Source organism: Octodon degus, unplaced genomic scaffold (assembly GCF_000260255.1).
Source record: "Octodon degus isolate 3935 unplaced genomic scaffold, OctDeg1.0 scaffold00103, whole genome shotgun sequence".
NCBI lineage: Eukaryota > Metazoa > Chordata > Mammalia > Rodentia > Octodontidae > Octodon > Octodon degus.
Window position 1 is genome coordinate 7,123,818 of NW_004524679.1, and position 6,085 is coordinate 7,129,902.

The following is a 6,085-nucleotide window of genomic DNA, read 5'->3' on the forward strand; positions in this document are numbered from 1 at the left end:
TATGCTGCGCCTGGGCTGGGACTGGTCCCACCGGCGCAGGGTAGCAGGAAGCTCTCCACACACTCACTGGACCTGGGCTAGGACTGGGTCCTTTTGTATACTTTTTAACCTTATTCTGTAGGGACTTAAAGTTGAACATATCAATACTTGATGAAAAATGCCTGTTCTATGTTATACCTAAGATGATTGATATTTAGACAGATAGTGAGATTAATCTTAAAAGTCTATGTTTTATGGTAATAACTATGATCTTCTGTTCTGAAGGGTTAGCAACCCAAGTTTGCTGACCAAAATTAGAGGAAAATTAGGGTGCATGAAAAGCCAACATTTTGGCCCTAGCCTTCAAAGGTCATTTAAGTCTCAGGACATATGAGAACTTGTAAATGTAACATCATGTAACTCAGTAGTGTCCCAAATTTTCTGGTCAAGGACATTAGCGGGCCTAAAAGGAAAGTGATCAATGATATAGATTGTGCCCAATGTGAGTCAAATTGGAGAGAAATCACTCTCTCAGGCTTTTACCGGGACCACATTGGCCAAGCAATTGCCGTGACTCATCCACAAGGCTAACACTGACAATGGATCTTCAATCTCGGTACAGGGTCTCAGGATATATCCTGAGGGTATTTGACTGACCAAAAGCTACAACTGTTGTTTCATATGCCTTGCTTTATCTTGTTCTTCACTATCCAGCAGAAAAGTATAAGAATGTAGTATAAGAAGTAAAGCCATGTTGTTATGTTGAGGTATAGGTGACTCAGGTCAACAATTCTTGACACTGCCAGTCAAGCAAAAGACCCAATGCTATTATTGATTGCTACACTCTTTTAGAGGATTTTGCTGAGTTAACAAACCTGTAATATTTAAATGACAGAACTAAACAAAATAGGGTTATATAAATGAATGTCCATTTTGTATCTGTGTATCAAAATGTTTAGAATAGGTGTATAGTTACGTTCTCTTAATGAATAGAGGGATTTGTTCTAATAGAGTTTGTAAATAGTGTGTCATGTAGTGGTTATTTGCTGCATATTGTACAGCAAATAACCATTAGGAAGAGAGTATGTAATGTGTTAATTATTGAAACTCTCCTACCAATTTGATTTGAAACTGTCTCAAATCTATTTGTCTCACAATGAAATTATGGGAAAAAATGAGATTGTTCATGGTGGCACATGCCTGTATTACCAGCTCTTGGGAGGCTGGAACCAGTTGGATCACTAGGAATCTGATCTTCTATTGAGACCCTGAACATCCCGTAGATGATTCCCTAAAAATACAAAGAAAGAAAGAAAGAAAGACTGAGAGAAGAATACAATGAATGAAACTTTGAGAGGAAGAAATTTTAAAAGGGGAACAACAAGTAGAAAATAAAACAGTACTGCTATCTTAACTTGATTCAAAAAAACAAGATCACAAGAAGAAAAGAGAGCAAATAAATATCAACTAAAACAAAGCAAAAAAACACAATTATTTCCAGAAAATATAGAACTCACATCAAATAATGGAATATGAATATATACTCTTAAGTCACACATGACTCCTATGCTTATTCACACAAATCCTTTCTTGCATTAGCTGATATAAAATTGCAGGCAGCCACAACACGTTTCTATTTTGCTTTCTTTTCAAAACTTAAAACAAATTCAAACTAAAGAAGAGTCACTTCCAGTGCACAGGAAGAATCAGATCTCATTCATGAGCTTTGCGTGAGGTTTCATCTCTCCCCATGTGTGCTAACGAAGTCTGAGTGCAGCTCACCAGCAGGGATGGGACTGTAGAGCCTTGGGGCAGGAGTGTGTACCCTGAAATATATGCAGGCCTTGTTTTATGTTTTTTGTCTGGCTGTCGCCTGAAATCCTCATGCAGTGATGAGGTGGCAGGCTTCTAGAATTTGTTATTGCTTCATGATGCAATGCTGGAATTATGGGCAGGAGTGCAGCACCGGTCATATGGTGCAATACCTTGCCCTCTCCAGAAGCCTCTGCCCTCTAGTTTTGCTTTTGCCATTTTGCTGTTTCCTGCCACCATGAACTGCTATGCTCTTCCATGGGCCATGCTTCCTTGGAGCCAGCTGAGTATGGACTGAAACTTCTACAAACTGTGAACTAAATAAAACTTTCCTTCCTTAATTTAGAGCGTGAGATATTTTGTGCCAACAATAAAAGAAAGTGACTGAGACACCTTGTTCATTGTGTCTTCTCTGCAGTAGGATTCCCCTTGTCACTATGGCATGTTTATGTGGCTGTTGCAAGGCTACAGAATACTCTGGTCTTTGGAAGAGAAGTGATGGGGAATAGCAGCTTATATATAGGTGGAGTCTGACACAGAAGTGTGCTCATTGTTGTTCATTCATTTATTCTATCAAATACCTTGGAATGCTCTCATTATGGCTTCTTGGGAGGGATATGGGATGGTGCCAAATACTCTGCCCTGGCAGCTATGCTTCCCTTCTTTAATGATCCAAGTTTAAGTCTGATGTACATGTATTTCTGATTAATTTTCTGATTGAGCATGTAAAAACTTCCCCAACTACCAGAGCATCTGTAGTTTCAGTGAATTCTATCTAAGCACTGTTGACTTGTCTCCTTATCTAGTCAGCCATTAGTATTTAGACTGTTTAACTGATAATTTAGTACCATATTTTTATTACCTTCTTTTGGTTTTAGTGTATCTCACCTATTTTAGTTTCCATTAATCATGAATGTTTCAAACAGCATCTTCAATGTACAATATGTTGTTCTTAAAAAACAATTTTTATAATTTCAAGGCAGAAAGAAAGAAAAGAAGAAACACTAAATTTTAATTCCACTCTAGCCCACATATAGTTTATATGAAAAGTCACAATATACAAATTACATAAGTTGTAATAAGTTACCAGTTATTAATTTTATAAAATTTTTCCTTAAATTTCATAATAAATATGTAAATAATATGCAATTTGTCATTAAAATACCCTATACTTGACTATATACCTAATTTTACCTGAGAGTTTTGTACTTCTAAAAGATTTTTTATTACTCCTTGACATTTCTTCAATTTGTTTTTTTTTGTCTGTGTTTTATTTATTTTTTTTATTTTGACATCAGTTATTTTTATTTTAAAGAAAAAAAAAAAACAACAATGGTACAGAATCTCCAAACAAGATTTAGGAGACTAACAATAGTTAGGACATTGTATATTGTTCCTGCCAAAGTAGTTTCTCATATTACAAGATATAGGCAAGAAATAGTAAGCAAACAACATAGGTACAAACCTGTTTTTTTAAGTCAACAGAAAACAGAAATATACTTTTTAAAGATTCCAATGCTAGGAGAAGATATCATACAGTGTCGTTTAAATAAATTGTAAGTCAATGATACAGTATAAATCTTAGAACAAAAATTAAGATTAAGCAATAATGCCGGGAACCACCAGACCCAGTCCTAGCCCAGGTCCGGTGAGTGTGTGGGAGAGTTTCGTGCTACCCTGCGCCAGCGGGACCAGTCCCAGCCCAGGCGAAGCGTGGGCCGGACCATCTCCTTCACCATTGGGCCACCGCCCAACACATCACAGTACCTCCCCAACCCTGCAAGCCGAGTAATAATTTCTGTCAGGTTCCGGGAAACCCCAGACACAGTCCTAGCCCAAGTCCGGTGAGTGTGTGGAGAGCTTCATGCTACCCTGCGCTGGCGGGACCAGTCCCAGCCGAGGCGCACCGTGGGCTGGACCCTCTCCCACCCCCTTGGGCAGGCCCCAAACACTCCGCAGCACCTCCCCCACCCTGCCCACCAAGTAGGAATTTCTGTCACATTCCGGGAACCCCGAGACACAGTTGCCCCTTCCAGGCACAGTTCAGGCCTGGCATACATGCCTGGGGTATAAACCTGCAGCTACAATCCCGGCAGAAAGTGTAGAGGATAGATCCACCCAGATAGTCCAGGTGTAAAACATCTTGCCACAGGGGCATAACAGGATCACCCTCAAGGCCAGGAGCGGGAAGGAGCTGAGCACAGCAGCCAGACCCAAGTCAGACACAGCTGGATAAGGCCAAACTTTGTAGAGCTGCACCTGAACTTCAGTACGTGCGAAGGTTATAACTACAGCAAAGATCTACAACAAAGGTTAGAAGACAGTGCTACAGAAAATGATGAGAAGGAGCAAAGTGCAACCTCAGAACCCAAGCCCACCCATAACAAGTGCAGAGGACACTAACACAGAAGAAATTGGTAATCACACAGCTGAAAGTGACAAATCAATGGCATCTGAAATAAAGAAACAGCTTCAGAAAGGTATAGAGGACATCAGATTGGAAATAAAAAAGAAATCCCTGAATTAATAACATCTGCACTAAAGAATCAAATGCAGAAACATATGAAAGAAACCCAGTGCCCATCTAGAACAAGTGTGTAGGACACTAGCCCGGCTCAAATGCATGAATTAATAGCGTTGATAGTAAATAAGCAACAGCAGAAAGATATAGAGGAAATCAGAGCTCAATTCTTTTCTGAAATAAAAAAAAAGAACTCTTAGAACTCATAGCAGCTGAAGTAAAGAAGCAACTACAGAAACATAGGCAGGAAAACAAATCTGAAAAAAACACTGCAGTAAAAGAATTTTTAACTGCTTCTAAAGAAGATACTGAAAAAAAATAGAGGAGATTAGAAAAATGACAGATTCAGTGAACGAGAAATACAGGAAAGAAATAGATCGCATAAAGCAGAGTCAAAGAGATAGAGAGGAAATTAAACTCTCAATCAAAAGCTTGTAAAACCATTTAAGTGAATGTGAAGACAGAGTTCCAGATCTTGAAGATGCTGCTGTAGCTATTAAAAAGGTAAGAAAGAATCTCTTAAAAACAACGAGGATGGGGGCTGGTGAGATGGCTCAGTGGTCTAAAGCACATACTTAGAAGAAGCTTAGCAAAGAAAAGGGACGGCGGATCAATCCCCCAGCACTGCATGCGAGACAGCACCGACCCCCTGGTGGGCTGAGCTGGCCACACACAAAACACACATACACACACACACACACACACACACACACACACAAATAAATAAAAAAAATTTAAAAAAGGATAAAAACAACGAGGATGCAGGAAAGAATAATCCATCACCTGCAAAATGATGCAAAGATGAACAATGTGAGACTAATAGGCATCAATGAGAAAGAAGGACTCAAAACAAATTACATTAAAAAATTATGGACAGAACTAATAGCAGAAAACTTCCCTAATATGAAGAAACAATCTGACATTCAGGTAACTGAAGCATAAAGAATGCCAAGGAACCTCAACCCAAAGAAAAACACACCGAGACATATAATGGTCAAGATCCCAGAAATTCAGCACAAGTATAATCTACTGAAAGCAGCTAGACAAAAGAAGCAGATCACATTCAAAGGAAAAACCATCAGAATTACAGCTGACTTCTCTTCACAAACCATGCAGGCAAGAAGACCATGTAACAGAGTACTTCAGGTCCTCTATGAAAACAAATTCCAGCACAGACTACTATGCCCTGCAAAACTCTCTTTCAAGTTTGATGGAGAAGTGAAATACTTCCATGAGAAAGAACAGCTAAAGAATTTTGCAATGACAAAGCCAACCCCACACAGGCTACTGAAAGATGTTCTAGAGAGGGACCAAAACGATCAGAACTTCAAGAATGAGATCGGAAGCAACCAACTAAATAGGGTAAGCAATTAAGCGAAAGGAAAAAAGGAGTAAACAATAACAGGCAAATAATACCATGGCAACCGTAAGTCAATACATCTCAATTCTGACCATCAATGTAAATGGACTCAATTAACCAATTAAGAGAAATAGACTGGCACAGTGGATTAGGAAACAAAATCCAACAATATTTTGTACACAGGAAACACATTTAATTCATAAAGACATTCATAGGCTGAAAGTCAAAGGATGGAGCACAATACTACGTGACCCAGCAGCTCAGAATAAAGCAGGGGTAGCAATTCTATTCTCAGACAGTCTCAACTTCAAACCAACAATGATCAAGTGAAATAAAGAATGCCACTATATACTGATTAGGGGAAAAATACAAGAGGAAGAGGTAACACTCATAAATATGTATGCACCAAACAC